Consider the following 21,118-nt stretch of genomic DNA (forward strand, 5'->3'; position numbering starts at 1 on the left):
GACTTATTACGGTGACTGTACACTAGATAGCAAGCAGTAAGTTGCTGCGCCCATATTGTGACTGGCTTGTAGGCGTGTTGGTAATTTGTATGAAGGTCTGGTTATGAAATGGGTACATAGTTAAATAGTAATTATCCTCTAAAACGCTCTGGGGACAAACAAACTTTACTGACCTGTTTCCAATTGTCCACAAGGCTGGGAGAACCTGTTCAAGTAAGTAAATACATTTCGAAAATGTAAAAAAAATAAAAAACGACGTATTATTAGCTAACTAACGTTAGCTGTAGTGCAGGCTAACTCATAAGCTGCTAAATGAGCTAACTTAGTTGGCTAGCTAGCTGTCTAGCCAACTTCAAATACTCTAGATAGCTAGCTAACTGAATTAAATCTCACCATCTGCCTAACTTCATATTAGTTAGCTATCTTGATGTGTTTTTTTTTTACAGTGATAAACAAACTCCAAATGCATTTGTAGCTAACGTTAGCTAGTTAACAGCCATGGAGGAGGGTGATAGGATAGCAGCCCGACTTTATTTTATTTCACCTTTATTTAACCAGATAGGCTAATTGAGAACAAGTTCTCATATACAACTGCGACCTGGCCAACTGTCAGTGAGAGAGTAGGCTATTCTGGATAGGGCAGGTACTTTTGTGTGGTTCCTGTCCTTAGAAGTGAGGATGGAGATAATAGTAACAATATTCAGTGCGGTGTAATTTGACTAATGAAGTCTGTTTCTTGTGAGGTTTTCTGTCCTCAAATAAAGAGCTATGAAACCTGTCTGCAGATGAAGAGGTCCCAATGAAGAGCAGTGGTTCACCTGGTCCTGGGGACTCAAAGGGGTGCACATTTTTGTTTTTGCCTTAGCACTGCACAGCTGATACAAATGGTCAACTCATCATCAAGCTTTAAGTGGTATTTATGTATTCATTTGTGATGCTATCCTTAATATGATCCTGTTATTGTCACATGCTACACATATGTGTGCCCATGGATCTATCTATCCAATGTTATCATGATTTGTTATCAGGAATATTATACTTTAGTAATCCACAATGACCTGGTGATGTAAAAGTCTAATAATTAGATTGTCTTCCATATTCCTACAGATGCTTTGTAACTGGAGATTCCTTCAAAACGATTTCCTACAGTTAACGTGTAGGGCACTGCAAGGATGGGTGACCAGGGCCATCTAGGACTGCCTGCTGGAGGAATTCAGTTGGGTGAAGGCTACCTGTGTCCTGCATAACTTTGGGGTGGCAGGTAGCCTAGTGGTTAGAGCATTGGGCCAGTAACCAAAAGGTTGCTAGATCAAATCCCTCGTGCTGCCCCTGAACAAGGCAGTTACCCACTGTTCCTAGGCCATCATTATAAATAATAATTTGTTCTTAACTGGCTTGCCTAGTTAAATAAAGGTTCAATAACAAAATAACTTAATGAGGATGGACACGAGGCTCTGCAGGATGTTTCAAGGATGGGGTCCAGCAACGCAGCAAGACTGAGACGGAGAGACGGAGATCAACCTCCTACTTCTTCGAAGAGGGTGTTGTTCCCTGGCAACTCCATAGACTATGCACAACCAAATGCTCTTTTAAGAGTCATTCACATTGCAATAACAGTGTTCTTCCATTTACTTACTGCAGTTATTCAATTCCCAGTTTCTCTCCCTTTGATTTTTACTTCTCGGGTGAGGGTGCTGTTTAGGTAAGGGTGTGATGTCTGTACAAAAATAAAGCAGCCATTTCAAATCACTCATATTGAAAATATGTAGAACCCTATAACCCACACCTACACACATGTATCAATCTGATTGATTGATTGTGTTGCTCAGGTGTATAACTGGCTCCTTTCACATTGAAAGAATAAGCAAGATGGCCAACCATGGAGAATAGCAAGACACTTCATTATTTCTATAACTACGCTATATTGTTTGTCCTCGTGTGTCCGTTCATGTTTTTCAGCATAAAGTACTCTGCAGCCGCTTAGTGTGGTGTGGACACCAGGTGAGGCCACACACACAGATTACTGTTCAACTACCTTATTTTCACAATCAGTCTCTCTTCACTTCATCCCTTTCTCCTCTTCTCCATAAATCCTCTAGGTTATATCAGCTGTGTCAGTGAACCCGTCCTGCATCTGAACTGGCTACATAGAATTGTAATTAGTGTTTAATGTTTTACGGACTCCTGAGAGAACCAGCAAACCAGGCTGTAGTCTTGTGAAACAGTGGATGTAAAGAATCTAGCTAGCTTAAGCATTTACTGCTAATTTTAATGTATAATTTTGGAAGCTTGCCTTGCAATGCAGCTGGAGTAACGTAGCTAACTATTTTCTTGCTTATTGTGTAGTGGAGGATAAAAAATACCTGTATGCCTGTGGATGTATAGCTAGCTATGTAGCTGATCTGTGGAGGGAACCTTAAATATTAGGCCAGAACCTAGCTATCATAGCCGGTTGTATCGACTTAAAACATGAATGGCATTAATAAAGCCTTTGGATAGAGTATAAAATAACTTTATTGTGCCAAGGATGCAAGTTGTAAATAAATGTAGTTATTACCAAGCATTAGATCCCCACATTGTAGCCTGTAATTTGAATATATTCACTGATCATGTACTCTACTGTGGCAAATAAAGAGCGGGATCGCATTATTAAGCCTTGTGGGTTTTTTTTTATTCTAACACTGTCAGTCATCATAATCATAAGGAGGTGACATACTAAACTGACCTTGTATCATTAACTCTGGGAGTACTACATCTCTATCTGTATTTCAATGTTAAGCATAACACTTCCTGTTGACCTGACCAAGTGACCTCTTACCTCTCATCATGCTGTGCCCTGTATGTAGCCAGTTCAGATGCGGGAGGGGTTCACCGACACAGCTGATATAACCTAGAGGATTTAGGGAGAAGGGAGGAGAGGGATGAAGTGAAGGTGCGACTTATTGAGAAAATAAGGTAGTTTAAAGAGACAGCGTTCAACAGGAATCTGTATGTGGCCTCACCTGGTGTCCACTCTAGTACTTTATACCGAAAAACATGCACAGACACACGAGAACAAACAATATAGCGTAGTTATTCTCCATGGTTGGTCCTTTTGCCTATTCTTTGAAGGTGAAAGGAGCCACAGTTACACCTGAGCCTGCTATTTGTACAACACAATCCGATTGATACATGAGTGTGTAGGTGTGGGTTATAGGGTGTCTAATTGTTCTACATTTTTTCAATATGGGTGACTTAAAAGAGCCTGTTTTGTTTTTATACAGACAGCACCCTTACCTGAGAAGTAGAAATCAAAGGGAGAGAAACTGGGAATTGAATAACTGCAGTTGACATAGCTAAGTAAAATATGAGAATACTCTTATTGCAATGTGGATGGCTCTTAAAAAGAGCCTTTGGTTGCGCACAGTGTAGTCTATGGTGTTGCCAGTGTCCAGCACCCTCTGAAGAAGTAGAAAGTGAAGATCTCCCGCACACGGATTGCCTCCCGTGCTGCGTTGTTGGCCCCACATCCTTGAAATATCCTGCAGCGCAGCAGACCTCTCCTCTGGCACACGACGGCGAGCTACAGATCCACTGTTGGTCCTTGTGTCCATCCTCATTAAGTTATGCAGGACACAGGTAGCCTTCACCCAACTGAATTCCCCCAGGAGGCAGTCCTGGTCACCCAACCTTGCAATGCCCTACACAGTAACTGTAGGCAATCGTTTTGAAGGAATCTCCAATTGCAAGGTATCTGTAGGAATATGGAAGAAATGTCATTATTAGACTTACATCATCAGGTCATTGTGGATTACTAAAGTATAATATATTTTATATCAAATAATGATAACATTGGATAGATAGATGCATGTGCACACATGTGCATGTGTAGCGTGTGACAAAAACGGTCATGTTAAGGATAGCATCACAAATGAATACATAAATACCACTTGAAGCTTGATGATGAGTTGATCATTTGAATCAGCTGTGCAGTGCTAAGGCAAAAACAAAAATGTGCACCTCTTTGAGTCCCCAGGACCAGGACTGTGAACCACTGCTCTTCATTTGCTCTGTGAACCACTGCTCTGAATCCTGGCTCAGGAAGGCCACCAAAAATTCTGAGATTTCCATACCCAACTATAACATCTTCCGTCAAGATAGAACTGCCAAAGGAGGAGGAGTTGCAGTCTACTGCAGAGAGAGCCTGCAAAGTAATGTCATACTTTCCAGGTCCATACCCAAACAGTTCGAACTACTAATTTTGAAAATTACTCTCTCCAGAAATAAGTCTCTCACTGTTGCCGCCTGCTACCGACCCCCCTCAGCTCCCAGCTGTGCCCTGGACACCATTTGTGAATTGATCGCCCCCCATCTAGCTTCAGAGTTTGTTCTGTTAGGTGACCTAAACTGGGATATGCTTAACACCCCGGCAGTCCTACAATCTAAGCTAGATGCCCTCAATCTCACTCAAATCATCAAGGAACCCACCAGGTACAACCCTAACTCTGTAAACAAGGGCACCCTCATTGACGTCATCCTGACCAACTGGCCCTCCAAATACACCTCCGCTGTCTTCAACCAGGATCTCAGCGATCACTGCCTCATTGCCTGTATCCGCTACGGAGCCGCAGTCAAACGACCACCCCTCATCACTGTCAAACGCTCCCTAAAACACTTCTGTGAGCAGGCCTTTCTAATCGACCTGGCCCGGGTATCCTGGAAGGACATTGACCTCATCCCGTCAGTTGAGGATGCCTGGTCTTTCTTTAAAAGTAACTTCCTCACCATTTTAGATAAGCATGCTCCGTTCAAAAAATGCAGAACTAAGAACAGATATAGCCCCTGGTTCACTCCAGACCTGACTGCCCTCGACCAGCACAAAAACATCCTGTGGCGGACTGCACTAACATCGAACAGTCCCCGCGATATGCAACTGTTCAGGGAAGTCAGGAACCAATACACACAGTCAGTCAGGAAAGCTAAAGCCAACTTCTTCAGGCAGAAGTTTGCATCCTGTAGCTCCAACTCCAAAAAGTTCTGGGACACTGTGAAGTCCATGGAGAACAAGAGCACCTCCTCCCAGCTGCCCACTGCACTGAGGCTAGGTAACACGGTCACCACCGATAAATCCATGATTATCGAAAACTTCAACAAGCATTTCGCAACGGCTGGCCATGCCTTCCGCCTGGCTACTCCAACCTCGTCCAACAGCTCCCCCCCCCCCGCAGCTACTCGCCCAAGCCTCTCCAGGTTCTCCTTTACCCAAATCCAGACAGCAGATGTTCTGAAAGAGCTGCAAAACCTGGACCCGTACAAATCAGCTGGGCTTGACAATCTGGACCCTCTATTCCTGAAACTATCCGCCGCCATTGTCGCAACCCCTATTACCAGCCTGTTCAACCTCTCTTTCATATCGTCTGAGATCCCCAAGGATTGGAAAGCTGCCGCAGTCATCCCCCTCTTCAAAGGGGGCGACACCCTGGACCCAAACTGTTACAGACCAATATCCATCCTGCCCTGCCTATCTAAGGTCTTCGAAAGCCAAGTCAACAAACAGATCACTGACCATCTTGAATCCCACCGTACCTTCTCCGCTGTGCAATCTGGTTTCCGAGCTGGTCACGGGTGTACCTCAGCCACGCTCAAGGTGCTAAACGATATCATAACCGCCATCGATAAAAGACAGTACTGTGCAGCCGTCTTCATAGACCTTGCCAAGGCTTTCGACTCTGTCAATCACCGTATTCTTATTGGCAGACTCAGTAGCCTCGGTTTTTCGGATGACTGCCTTGCCTGGTTCACCAATTACTTTGCAGACAGAGTTCAGTGTGTCAAATCGGAGGGCATGCTGTCCGGTCCTCTGGCAGTCTCTATGGGGGTGCCACAGGGTTCAATTCTCGGGCCGACTCTTTTCTCTGTATATATCAATGATGTTTCTCATGCTGCGGGCGATTCCCTGATCCACCTCTACGCAGACGACACCATTCTATATACTTCCGGCCCGTCCTTGGACACTGTGCTATCTAACCTCCAAACGAGCTTCAATGCCATACAGCACTCCTTCCGTGGCCTCCAACTGCTCTTAAACGCTAGTAAAACCAAATGCATGCTTTTCAACCGTTCGCTGCCTGCACCCGCACGCCTGACCAGCATCACCACCCTGGATGGTTCCGACCTTGAATATGTGGACATCTATAAGTACCTAGGTGTCTGGCTAGACTCTAAACTCTCCTTCCAGACCCATATCAAACATCTCCAATCGAAAATCAAATCAAGAGTCGGCTTTCTATTCCGCAACAAAGCCTCCTTCACTCACGCCGCCAAACTTACCCTAGTAAAACTGACTATCCTACCGATCCTCGACTTCGGCGATGTCATCTACAAAATTGCTTCCAACACTCTACTCAGCAAACTGGATGCAGTTTATCACAGTGCCATCCGTTTTGTCACTAAAGCACCTTATACCACCCACCACTGCGACTTGTATGCTCTAATCGGCTGGCCCTCGCTACATATTCGTCGCCAGACCCACTGGCTCCAGCTCATCTACAAGTCCATGCTAGGTAAAGCTCCGCCTTATCTCAGTTCACTGGTTACGATGGCAACACCCATCCGTAGCACGCGCTCCAGCAGGTGTATCTCACTGATCATCCCTAAAGCCAACACCTCATTTGGCCGCCTTTCGTTCCAGTTCTCTGCTGCCTGTGATTGGAACGAATTGCAAAAATCACTGAAGTTGGAGACTTTTATCTCCCTCACCAACTTCAAACATCTGCTATCTGAGCAGCTAACCGATCGCTGCAGCTGTACATAGTCTATTGGTAAATAGCCCACCCATTTTCACCTACCTCATCCCCATACTGTTTTTATTTATTTATTTTTCTGCTCTTTTGCACGCCAATATCTCTACCTTTACATAACCATCTGATCATTTATCACTCCAGTGTTAATCTGCATAATTGTAATTATTTGCCTACCTTCTCATGCCTTTTGCACACAATGTATATATAGACTCCCCTTTTTTCTACTGTGTTATTGACTTGTTAATTGTTTACTCCATGTGTAACTCTGTGTTGTCTGTTCACACTGCTATGCCTTATCTTGGCCAGGTCGCAGTTGCAAATGAGAACTTGTTCTCAACTAGCCTACCTGGTTAAATAAAGGTGAAATAAATAAATAAAAAAATTTGGACCTCTTCATCTGCAGACAGGCTTTCACAGCTCTCTGTATCAGAGGACATAAAACATCACAAGAAACAGACTTCATTATACTCAAATTAGACAGCACTGAATATTATGTTACCATCATCTCTGTCCTCACTTCTAGGGACAGGAACCACACAAAAGTACCTGCCCTATCCAGAATAGCCTACTCTCACTTTGACAGTTGGGGCTGCTATCCCTTCACCCTCCTCCATGGCTGTTAGTTAGCTACCTAAAAATGCATTTGAAGTTTTTTTTTTTTTTTTTTTTACAATGATAAATACGTCAAGATAGCGAGCTAATATGAAGTTAGGTAGCTGGTGATATTTAATTCACTTAGCTAGCTAGCTAAAGAGAATGTAAAGTTAGCTCAATAGCATACTAGCTACGTCGTTAGCATCTCATTTGAGTTAGTCTGCACTGTAGCTAGTTAGCTAATAATACATTTCGAAAATGTAAAAAATAACGAATGTATTGTAATGATGGGCTGTCTGGAGCCTGGTCTGCGGTGCCTGGGTGTGGGTGCTTGGGGAATGTCATTGCCAGAGGGGGTGAATGTGGGGGTCCCTGGGGTTTGGAGAGAGGAAGCCCCTCTGTATTGGGCTAACCTGTCCCGGTGCAGTGCCACCTTTCTCCCCCAACGCCGATACCGATTATTGGAGGACAAAAAAAGCCGATACTGATTAAATTGTCAGATTTTTAAAATGTATTTGTAATAATGACAATTACAACAATACTGAATGAACACTTATTTGAACTTAATATAATACATCAATAAAATCAATTTAGCCTCAAGTAAATAATGAAACAGGTTCAATTTGGTTTAAATAATGCAAAAACAAAGTGTTGGAGAAGAAAGTAAAAGTGCAATATGTGCCATGTAAGAAAGCTAACGTTTAAGTTCCTTGCTCAAAACATGAGAACATATGAAAGCTGGTGGTTCCTTTTAACATGAGTCTTCAATATTCCCAGGTAAGAAGTTTTAGGTTGTAGATATTATAGGAATTATAGGACTATTTCTCTCTATACCATTTGTATTTCATATACCTTTGACTATTGGATGTTCTTATAGGCACTTTAGTATTGCCAGTGTAACAGTATAGCTTCCGTACCTCTCCTCGCTCCTACCTGGGCTCAAACCAGGAACCCAACGACAACAACCACTCTCGAAGCAGCGTTACCCATGCAGAGCAAGGGGAACAACTACTCCAAGTCTCAGAGCGAGTGATGTTTGAAACGCTATTAGCGCGCACCCCGCTAACTAGCTAGCCATTTCACATCACATCGTTACACCAGCATAATCTCGGGAGTTGATAGGCTTGAAGTCATAAACAGCAGAGCTGCTGGCAAAACGCACAAAAGTGCTGTTTGAATGAATGCTTACGAGCCTGCTGCTGCCTACCACCGCTCAGTCAGACTGCTCTATCAAATCATAGACTTAGTTATAACATAATAACACACAGAAATGCGAGCCTTAGGTCATTAATATGGTCGAATCCGGAAACTATCATCTCGAAAACAAGACGTTTATTCTTTCAGTGAAATACGGAACCGTATTTCAAAAATGGCGGGAAAAGGGGAGATGGTTTGTTAAAGAAGAATTTCACCGGATGTTGTCGTAGTGGAACGCTAGCGGAACACCTAGCCGCTTAATTAATCCTTTCCCTAACCCTTTCAGCTAAACCTTTTCCTAACCCTTTAACTTAACTCCTTACCCCAAACCTTGTTAACATTAGCTAGAATTGGCAACCTAGCCACCTAGCTAACCTAAGCCAAAACAAATGTAAATTCGGAAAAGATCATACATTTTGCAAATTTGTAACATACTGTACGAATTGCAATTTGTATCATATTCTACAAATTGTAATTCGTAACATATCATACGGAATGGATGGACATCCACAAATTAATACATACCATACAAAATGTAATATATCATACTAAATGGAGTATCTCAGAGTTACATACAGATTAATATGAAATGCTCTGTGACCATGTTGTTTCACAAAGTATTTTGAATGTAGTGAACTACTTTTTTAAAGTAACTTTAGTTAAGTAAACTATATTTTTCTAAGGGTAGCTTTAGTGTGAATTACTGTATTATATTCTATTGTATCTTAATCTATGCCACTGTGACAATACTTAGATTTGTGTTTATTGTGTATATGTTGTGAAATTATTAGATATTACTTGTTATATATTACTGCACTGTAAGAATTTTGCTACACCCACAATAACATCTGCTAAACACATGTATGTGATCAATAACATTTTATTTGAATGAATTGGTAGCTTGGTAAACTAGACTAGCTTCGCAAACATTATTATAGCATAGGAATTCAAAAATACCGGGCACAAAAAGTTAGGTGGGTGGTGTAAGATAAAACGAGTCAAGCATGGCCTTGTCTAGGTGGTGTTTTATATAAATATTGATGGGTTGAGACCGAGTTATGGGGTTTTGAAAAATAAATAAAAGCTGGACAACCACGAGTACAGGCTAAATAAGGAATTTCAACAAGACAGCTGTGGGTTGTAGGTGAAGTTGGAAGACGTCATCGACACACAGAGAGCTAGTCAAACTAAAACGACATTGGCAGACAAAAGTAGATAGTCCTCCTTCACTGACTTCTTATCCATACACACACAAGGGTACAAGTCCCACATGTATACCTTCGTAAACAAACAGGCCCTGGCTGGCGAGTACGCATAGAAGTGACATTCTATGTAGCGAGTACAGAGAAGACCAGAGCATGGGCAGAACTGTTTATTTTCTTGTGTGTTCCTGTGTAACCTCTTGCTGTGTGGTCACAAAATCCTTGGCATGTCCTTCAATTTACGTTTGCACATTGTACAGCGTGGAGAAAGTTCTTCTTCAATGATGTTTAAACGGCGGTTGAAATCCAATATGTTGCATTACCGCCACCAACTAGACTAGCCTTCCCTACTATTTAAATATATTTAGTCCTACCTCATGCCAACAACCTGAAAGGATGGGACATCACCACTTAACACACCCTGTAACTCTTCTGATCTCAAGTCTTGCACACCCAAATACCTCTCTGCAACTGCCACCACAACCTCAATTTTCTGCAACTTCTGTTCCATCCCTGCAATACAGTTGATAACCATTGCAAAAAATCCAGTCTTACTGAAACATATATCACTTGTTGGCCTATCCCTCTGTACTGGTACAGATCTACTACTCACACGACTCCTCTCAGGATCCCTCCCCCTTGACCCATCTTTCTCTACTTTCTTCACTGCCTCAGCATATGACAACTTCTGCACTACTCTAACCCTGGAAACCTCAACCTGCCTCTCTCGCACAGACATTTCTGATCCCCAGCCCCATTGGCACCCCTACAATTAACACATACCACTACATTCCCCAATGCTACACATCCCTTTGTATCATGCCCTTCTGCACAGGTCTCACACCTAGGAACCTCCCTCCTACACACTGTTGCCACATGACTATAAGCTGGACACCTGTAACAACGTAATGTATTCAGCACAAAAGCTCGAACATCACTTTGTCGGGCAAAGACTCAACATCAAAACTCAGAAGAACAGACAATGACTTTTCTATTTCACCACTCTCGCCACCCTGTCTGCGACGAGCATCACATACACCGGGAATCTTCCTCTTCAGTTGGTCAACTTTTACATTTACTGCTACCCCAGTAATCACTCCTTTCAATGGCACCCTTTTCGAGAGGGAAACCATTCACATTTCTTTCCCCCATTCGTTTAGCTAACATGGTAAGTAGTTGCAAAGTAGCCAAAATGTTGAAGTTTTCCTTGATGTAATTAGAACACACAACCATGCTAGCTAGACGTTTCGTTTTTGCTTTAAGTAACCTTCTATCTTATGTAACCATACCAAACGTAACATATCATACTAATGTCAGTGTCCTAGTCTGAGACTAGTCTTTGGAAAATTATCATATGTAAATCTGAAATGTCAGACTACAAATTGCAAGACAGATTACTTTGGGGTCATAATTTATGTTTCAAGTGGGAATTTGGCATGTCTTATGCTGAAAAATAAAGGAAATTATTGCGTTCTTCACCCATATTTTATTTTAGCCAAAAAAGTAGTGTGTAGTTCCAGTAGTAAGTTACACAGTAAGAAACGTATTAACTACTGAAAACACTACCTAGATTTGAATTTAGTTCAACTACCACTAAGCTACTGCAAAATTTTGTTAAATCACTAGTTGAACTACATATAGTTCACTACTACCCAACACTGATAATAATGTCCTGTTTGTAAAATGCTTTTTTGTGTCATGTGTGCTTTGTAAACATACAGTTAATGTGAAACTCAAAATGCGTTCCAAGATTCCCATCACACTAATTTCCTTGCTGGTCTCATGTACTACTCGTTTACTAGGACAATTCATCACTGTTTGACAGTAAACTAGAGCACTGGAAACTACCAGTGGCCCCATCTGAGCAGTGATAATTGATGAGCCATTGTGGATGGGATGAAGGACTGCTTCAGAGTCAGGTGTTCTGCATTATCATGTCTGATGGTGTTTGCTCTCCCCCACAGCCGTGTGTCTGGCAGCAGCATAGTGGTCTAGACTCTGCAGACAGCCACCCGGGCCACATCCCTACAAATGTCATCCAGAAAGCACTGCTGGCTGTGGGCCCTGGGGTGGCAGCCCTGCAGGACCCCTACAGACACGGTGAGAAGGATGCCCACTTCCAGTTGTGATATGTTCACATGGACATTTACATGTGTAGGAAGTTTTTAGACATCATCAAGAGTATTTAGCACTGACAAACTCCTTATTAACCAGCGCCATAGGTGTATAGTACCAAGAGTTTGGCTAAATATAATGGTACGCAGTTTGTTTGACTCTGATATTAACCCCAGAGCAGGCAATTTTTTTTGGGGGGGGGGATTTCACCATTTTAATATTCTGTCATAAAGAGCACATGTTCAACTTAATAAAAGAGGTAAAATAATAAAAAATAACCATAGTAAGTGCCAAGTAAAGTAACAGGGTTGACAAGTTAATCTTAAATCAGCAATAAATCCCCTTGTGACAGGGGGAATGGAAGCTTATTGTGTACAACAAGGAGGGGCAAGTGAATGGAAAAAAATGAAAGTGAAACATTTCTAGCCTGCCTAACTATGGGTAATAGGGTTGGCTGACTTGTTATGCTCAGCCTATTCCGTTTTCCACCACAAAACACCAGAAAATTGACAAAAAGAGTAGAACCAGCTCACCTGCTTTTACACTAGACATTACTATTAGATGTTCAATGTTTCTTTTGAAAAAAGAATATTTTAAAAGGAATAGGTTCACCATATTAAAACAAGAGTTCATTTTTTGTAACAGGGTTGACCTTTAAAATAAGGGACAGATTTTTTATCTTAAAATTAATAACTAATCACATTAAATAAATAGTAATAATCAGAATGTACTTTCTCAAGCAACAAAATAACTAGGGCTTTATAATGCTGTGGAAAACTTAAGTGGATGAAAATGTTCCTCGAAGTTAGAGGGGACTTGTCAAAATGCTGTATTTTGGCACTAACAACTCTTTATTCATAGAAAAAATTATAACAGGCTTTTAAATTCAATATTGGTGCACAATTTCTAACTAAAATATCAAAGGGATGCAAAAGGCACTTATTTCATGGAACGACCATAATACTGATCCATAATGAGTTGTGTGGGTGGGGTCTGGGTCTGGTAAAACAAGATCAAAAACTGTGAAACAGTCTTAGTGAAATTAGATGAAAAGCTTGATTTAAAACAAGTAATTGAAATATCAATTATTCGAAAGGGTGAGAAATAACTTAAGTTTCTCTTTTGGTGTAACATACTACACTGCATTTTTTTCAATAAAAAGGACCATATTTTTGTCACTGTGATCCCTGTTCCCCATGTATTGTAGACATGGTGGTCCGTTCTCGGCGAGACTACAGGACACCTGGCCCTCATTACGCTCTGGGACAGAACAAGAGGAGACCCTGAGGGCCATACCATATTCTAATGTATGGCACAAACTCTGCTGTCTGTCCTACTCAGTGTTTATGTCCATCCTGATTCCTGAAATATACATCTCTACGATTGGGTTAAGTTCTGTGGGAACATATATGTCCATTACTACTCTTGTGTGTAGGTTTCATCTATTGGTGTGTTAGAGAGCGCCCACGGATCAGGCTATCCACATTGGATCTGTCCAAGATGGCCTTCCTTCCAGATGGATCCTTAGGGAGAGAGTACTTGCGCTTCCTTGAGGACAATGTGAGTTTGTGAAGGACTGATCTCTTTGCAGAGGGAGTGTAGTGGTTTTTGTAGTGTATTTGCCTATCCTCATATCACTCTACTTTCTCTTTCCCTCTCTTTCTCAGAGGGTGACCCCTGACTCAAGGGCAGATGTGAAGTTTGTGGATAATGAAGAGTTGGCGTATGTTATGCAGAGATACAGAGAGGTCCACGATTTACTGCACAGCTTACTGGGCTTGCCCACTAACATGCTAGGTGAGTCTGCCACCATAGAAGTAGGATTCATCGATTACATACAGTGAGCACCAAAAGTATTGGAACAGAGTACTTTTTTTTCCTTTTTCTACCCCAGATACAATGACCACGCCATTAAAATGCAGACAGTCCGTTTTAATTTGAGAGTATTTTCATCCATATCGGGTGAACCATTTAGAAATGTAGAAATTACAGCACTTTTTGTACATATTGTATTCATACAGTTGAAATCGGAAGTTTACATAAACTAGTTTTAATGACTCCAACCTAAGTGTTTCAACCACTCCACAAATTTCTTGTTAGCAAACTATTGTTTTGGCAAGTCGGTTAGCACATCATTTTTCCAACAATTGTTTACAGACAGATTATTTCACTTAGAATTCACTAAGTTGACTGTGCCTTTAAACAGCTTGGAAAATTCCAGAAAATTATGTCATGGTTTTAGAAGCTTCTGATAGGCTAATTGACATCATTTGAGTCAATTGGAGGTGTACCTGTGGATGTATTTCAAGGCCGACCTTCTCACTCAGTGCCTCTTTGCTTGACATCTATAGAAAATCAAAAGAAGTCAGCCAAGACTTCAGAAAGAAATTGTAGACATCCACAAGTCTGATTCATCCTTGGGAGCAATTTCCCAACACCTGAAGGTACCATGTTCATCTGTACAAACAATAGTACTCAAGTATAAACACCATGGGACCACGCAGCCATCATACCGCTCAGGAACGAGATGTGTTCTGTCTCCTAGAGATGAAAGTACTTTGGTGTGAAAAGTACATATCTATCCCAGAACAGCAAAGGACCTTGTGAAGATGCTGGAGGAAACAGGTACAAAGTATCTATATCCACAGTAAAATGAGTCCTATATCGACATAACCTGAAAGGCTGCTCAGCAAGGAAGAAGCCACTGCTCCAAAACCACCATAAAAAAAGCCATACTATGGTTTGCAACAGCACATAGAGATAAAGATTGTACTTTTTGGAGAAATGTCCTCTGGTCTGATGAAATAAAAATAGAACTGTTTGGCCATAATGACCATTGTTATGTTTGGAGGAAAAGGGGGGATGCTTGCAAGCCGAAGAACACCATCCCAACCGTGAAGCACGGGGGTGGCAGCATCATGTTGTGGGGATGCTTTGCTGTAGGAGGTTGTGGGGATGCTTTGCTGCAGGAGGGACTGGTGCAACTTCCCAAAATAGATGGCATCATGAGGTAGGAAAATTATGTGGATATATTGAAGCAACATCTCAAGACATCAGTCAGGAAGTTAAAGCTTGGTCGCAAATGGGTCTTCCGAATGGACAATGACCCCCAAGCATATTTCCAAAGTTGTTTCAAAATTGCTTAAGGACAACAAAGTCAAGATATTGGAGTGGCCATCACAAAGCACTGACCTCAATCCTATAGAAAATTTGTGGAAAGAACTGAGAAAGTGTGTGCGAGCAAGGAGGCCTACAAACCTGACTCAGTTACACCAGCTCTGTCAGGAGGAATGGGCCAAAATTTACCCAACTTACTGTGGGAAGCTTGTGGATGGCTACCCAAAACGTTTGACCCAAGTTAAATAGTTTAAAGGCAATGCTACCAAATACTAATTGAGTGTATGTAAACTTCTGACCCACTGGGAATGTGATAAAATAAATAAAAGCTGAACGAAATCATTATCTCCTATTATTCTGACATTTCACATTCTTAAAATAAAGTGATGATCCTAACTGACATAAGACAGAGACTTTATATTTTCATTAAAATGTCAGGAATTGTGAAAAACTGAGTTTAAATGTATTTGGCTAAGGTGTATGTAAACTTCTGACTTCAACTGTACCTCATGACTTATTTCAAATTTTTTTGTGTTACAGCCTGAATTCAAAATGGATTAAATATATGTTTTTCTTACCCATCTACACACAATACCCCATAATGACAAAGTGAAAACATTAGTTGAAAATGAAACATCTAATTTACATAAGTATTCACACCACTGAGTCGATAGTGTTAGAATACCCTTTGGCAGCGATTACAGCTGTGAGATTTTCTTGGTAAGGTCACAGAGCTTTGCACACCTGGATTGTACAATATGTGCACTTTAAAAAATATATATATATTATTCAAGCTCTGTCAAGTTGGTTGTTGATCATTTCTAGACAGCCATTTTGAAATCTTGCCATAGATTTTGTAGCAGATTTAAATAAAAAAAACTGTAACTAGGCCACTCAGGAACATTCATTATTGTCTTGGTAAGAAACTCTAGTGTATATTTGGCTTTGTGTTTTAGGTTATTGTCCTGCTGAAAGGTTAATTTGACTCCCAGTGTGTTGGAAAGCAGACTGAATCAGGTTTTCCTCTAGGATTTTGCTTGTGCTTAGCTTTATTCTGTTTATTTTTATTCTAACAAAACTCCCTAGTCCTTGACGATGACAAGCATACCCATAACATGATACAGCCACCACCATGCTTGAAAATATGAAGAGTGGTACTGTTGTGTTGGATTTGCCCCAAACATAATGCTTTGTATTCCGGATATAAAGTGTATTTCTTTGCCAAATTGTTTGCACTTTTACTTTAGTGCCTTGTTACAAACAGGGTGCATGTTTTGGAATATTTGTATTCTGTACAGGCTTCCTTCTTTTCACTCTGTCATTTATGTTCGTTTTCTGGAGTAACTACAAGGTCGTTGATCCATCCTCCGTTGTCTCTTATCACTACCATTAAACTCTAACTGTTTTAAAGTCACCATTGGCCTCATGGTGAACTCCCTGAGTGGTTTCCTTCCTGTCCGGCAGGAAAGACACCTGTATCTTTGTTGTGACTGGGTGTACTGTGTCATTAATAACTTCACCATGCTCAAAGTGATATTCAATGGGCCTCCCGAGTGGCGAAGCGGTCTAAGACTCCTGTGGCGGGCTGGGCACATGCACGCTGACAAGTTCGCCAGGTGTACGGTGTTTCCTCCAACACATTGGTGAGGCTAGCTTCCGGGTTAAGCAAGCATTGTGTCAAGAAGCTTGGCGGGGTTGTGTTTCGGGGGACGCACAGCTCTCGACCTTCGCCTCTCCCGAGTCCTTACGGGAGTTACAGTGATGAGACAAGACTGTAACTATAAATTGCATATCACGAAAAAGGGGAGAAAAAAAATACCTGTCAAAAGTTTGGACACACTTACTCATTCCAGGGTTTTTCCTTTACTGTAAAACTACATTACATTACATTATTCTACATTGTAGAATAATAGGGAAGACATCAACACTTTGAAATAACACATATGGAATCATGTAGTAACCAAAAAGTATTCAAACTGAGATTCTTTAAAAGTAGCACTAAGGTTGCACATTTAGGGGAATATTCAGAGGTGTAAATTGTCAGTTGGAATTAACGGGAATATGGGAATTAACAGAAATATATAAATTAATATTAATACCATTTAAATGTAGATGTTTTTTGCATTGGATAGTCTAGAAACTAAAGCTTTGGTTGTCTTCCTCTCAGGCTTCCATGTCTGATGTTGGTAGGATTTGGAGGATGATGGAAGCAACAGGGGAAAGAGCCTCAGATCCAAAGTCCCTTCCACCAGGTAGCTGATGAGATGTTGGCACAACTGCCATATTGCATCTCCATCCCAAAGCCCTTGTTTGGAAGTGTACTTTGTCAGACTGCCAAGAACCTTGCCCTCATCCAGGCCAAGGTGGCGAGACACGGTAGTGATGACACCATAGCCCTTGTAGATCCAAACAGGATGCTCTTGCCAGCATACTTGAGGTTCAACATGTACGCTGCGGTGTGTATGGGCTTCAGGCAGAAGTCTTCATGCTTTTTGATGTATTTCAGAACTGCAGTTTCCTCTGCTTGGAGCAACAGTGAAGTGGGCAGAGCAGTACGAATCTCTTTTCTTACATCTGCAAGCAGAGTCTGAACATCAGACAGGATGGAATGGTCTCCCTCAATCTGTGCAATGGCTACTGCTATAGGTTTCAAGAGTTTCAGGCTGCTTACCACTCTCTCCCAAAATACATCATCCAGGAGGATCCTCATGGTGGGTCTGTGATATGGCCATTTCTTGGAGAGACTCTTTCCCCTCCAGGAGACTGTCAAACATGACAACACCACCCAAACGGGTGTTGCTGGGCAGCTTCAATGTGGTGCTCTTATTCTTCTCACTTTGCTTGATGAGGTAGATTGCTGAAGATGATCCTTCACATACCGAACCATTTCATTGGCTCTCTTGTAGAGTGTATCCATAGTTTTCAGTGCCATGATGTCCTTGAGGAGCAGATTCAATGCATGAGCAGCACAGCCAATGGGTGTGATGTGAGGGTAGGACTCCACTTTAGATCAAGCAGCCTTCATTGTTCACAGCATTGTCTGTCACCAGTGCAAATACCTTCTGTGGTCCAAGGTCATTGATGACTGCCTTCAGCTCATCTGCAATGTAGAGACCGGTGTGTCTGTTGTCCCTTGTGTCAGTGCTTTTCTAGAATACTGGTTGAGGTGGAGATGATGTAGTTAATTATTCCTTGCCCACGAACATTCAACCACCCATCAGAGATGATTGCAATACAGTCTGCTTTCTCTAAGATTTGCTTGACCTTCACTTGAACTCTGCATCCAGCAAATGAGTAGATAAAGCATGTCTGGTTGGAGGGGTGTATGCTAAATGGTGTATATATAATATATATATATATATAATATATATATATATATAAAAAAATAATGTATTGTGTCATTTTGGTGTCACTTGTATTGTAAATAAGAATATAATATGTTTTTAAACACTTCTACAATAATGTGGATGATACTAGTCTTGGGCAGTATACCATAAATCGGGGTATTTGGAAAAAGCCACAGGATGGTTTTTCAACACCAACAATGCCGTTGAAACTATATATATATATATATTTTTTTGAATACAGTTGAATATTTGTAGATACTTTAAGTAAATAAATACCTGCAGCCAACTTGTGCGATACTTTAGCAGAAAAAAAACATTGCGTTCTTCATTTCACCTGTTACAATATTTATGTAGCTTAGAGTAGTCCCCAGTCACATGTCACGTGGTGTTTGCTTACAAGAACACAACATGAGAAACCGGAACCTTGTGAGTCCCTCACTGTTGGTGCAGTATGCACCAGGTGATCTAAGTACAGTATGGATGTTTGACAGCTAGATACAGTATCTTATAACTATTAAGTTAACTGTTGCTTCCCACAATGTTAACAATATTCCATACCGCACTTCTTGACACCCACCCGCACCAATGTGTCAGAGGAAGCACTGTTCAACTGATGACCGAGGTGCAATGAGCCAAGCAAAGCCTCCCGGCCAAACCCTCCCCGAACCCAGATGAAGCTGGGCCAATTGTGCGCCGCCCTATGGGACTCCCGATCACGGCCGATTGTGATACAGCCCGGGATCGAACCCGGGTCTCTAGTGACGCCTCCAGCACTGCGATATAGTTCCTTAGACCGCTGTGCCACTTGGGAGTCCCCCGGACTTAATTTCTAATGACAAAGTGTAGTCGGGCCTGCTGACACTTTCCACAAACAAACGGTGCTTGTCATTGCTTGTGGGAAAGCTCTCCCCATACACTCTACACACATTTTTGAGGGCGTACTGTAGTTGACCATTTTTTTGTGGGAGGATGGTGCTCCATAACCTCTTATGTATTGGGTCCGCTTCTGTCATGTTTCCGAGGGGATTCTTTTTTATGAGCACAATTCCCGCCCGCCTTTTAAGCCCTGTCTACCTAAATTCATGATTTTTAGGGAGTTGTCTGTCTGAAGAGCACCCTCCCCGGAACTTTTCTTTCTCCCTTTTCAAAGTAGCCAAGAGAATCCCACACGATCCCCTGACCTAGTTCTAGGATTTCTGAGAATATTAGGTGGGACTTTCAGTCCCGTCAATGACACATCGCTTCGTAGGTTTTTAGAATTTAAATCAAATTGCGTATGAAAATTAAATACTTCCTGAAACTGAATTTCCTGAAAGTTTCATAATGAATGTAAAGGGGGTATTGTCTGAGTATTAACATCAGCTGTAAATGCTTCCTTCTCTGTTGTACAATAACTATTGGCATCAGTCTGGTATTTGTAAAGTAATGTGATTATTTCGGCATGACTGTTTCCTTGTGGCTCTCCCACAGTTGTCTGGAATCCCTGGTGACGTCCCTGGGGTCGTGGGCTGTGAGGAATGGCCGACAGGCTCGCTGTGTCCTCAGCATCTTCTACGAGCGATGCTGGGAGCAGAGTCTGTAGGACCTAAGACTGGAACTGAACATCGAGCCCCCCTGCTGACCGTCACAGCTTCTAGCCAGAGACCACATCAGACCCATAGCACTGACCTCTGATGTCACACTGTGTCTGGTCACACTGTGCAACCAGATGGTAGAGGATGCAGGAACTCTTTGGAGTGATGTAATGTTGGAATTTTGTGGGCTGAATGTATTATGGCAATTGTGTCAAGCTTCCCCGTGTTTCAAAGTGAATAATGGTGAAGGAAGGAAAGGCCTATATTCAAAATGGGGGAAGGGGATTTCCAGAGGCATTGTTACCCCCTTACCAAGGTTGAGATAATTTCCCCTTGACAATGGTTAAGTACATTATGACCTGACATTGAGTAGAAGGGACATTTTTGGAACAAAACCTTGTTGAGGGTCTTGTATTACCTACGGCCATTCTTCAAGCGACAAGTCATTACCTAGGTTGGACAAACCAAGGACATGCAAGAGCCTGTTGCTGCTGGTTACACCAGTGGTGGCTTAGTCATGTGTGGTATCATTCAGACGCTGAGACTGGTTCTATCTGACATTTCCTTCTCTTATAACTCAAGGTACATCACCCACCTGGTACTGTAATGACTGTCAATCATTGACTGAGTTTTATTTGACAATGTGTGTGTTCATGACAAGCACAGCACTGTTCATGTATCTCTGGTGTGAGATGTCACTTATCAATAAATTGTTTGTACTTTGTTGAAACCTTTTTCGATAATGCTGGGTTTAGTACAGTACTGTATTATCCAAATTACTACTAGTCTAACTTGTTGCTCAGTCAGCTGGAGCTGAAGTTTGCTTGGATGTTTTTTTCCAGTTTGTTTGAAGTCGGAACTGACAATGTCAACAGCAATGTGTCACTAAGATGGGACCATTCTGTGACGCCCTTTAAGTTTTCCAAACTACTTCTCACTTATACAGAACAATCTTTGATTATCATTGTGGGGAGTTCTGTATTTTCTTCTTTCTCTAGGAAGGCAGGTTTTTCTTATCCACAAAGAAGAAACATCCATTAATAGTACCTCATACCATGTGGTTGATACAGTAAAAGTTTATTTTTTATTTAATCATTTTTTACTTGTAGAATGTAAACTTTGTTTATATATACACAGTACCAATCAAAAGTTTGGACACCTACTCATTTCAGGGTTTTTCTATTTTACTA

General features: G+C 41.6%; 1 long non-coding RNA gene across 1 annotated transcript; it reads left to right on the forward strand.

Moving 5' to 3' along the window:
• The first annotated feature begins 28 nt into the window (after nt 1-28).
• Nucleotides 29-16,421, forward strand: LOC139388565 (uncharacterized). Its single transcript, XR_011629297.1, has 4 exons — nt 29-213; nt 744-913; nt 1,108-2,287; nt 14,742-16,421. It is a non-coding gene; the product is annotated as an uncharacterized lncRNA (long non-coding RNA).
• Nucleotides 16,422-21,118: the final 4,697 nt, after the last annotated feature.

Source organism: Oncorhynchus clarkii, chromosome 29 (assembly GCF_045791955.1).
Source record: "Oncorhynchus clarkii lewisi isolate Uvic-CL-2024 chromosome 29, UVic_Ocla_1.0, whole genome shotgun sequence".
In the NCBI taxonomy this organism is placed as follows: Eukaryota; Metazoa; Chordata; class Actinopteri; order Salmoniformes; family Salmonidae; genus Oncorhynchus; species Oncorhynchus clarkii.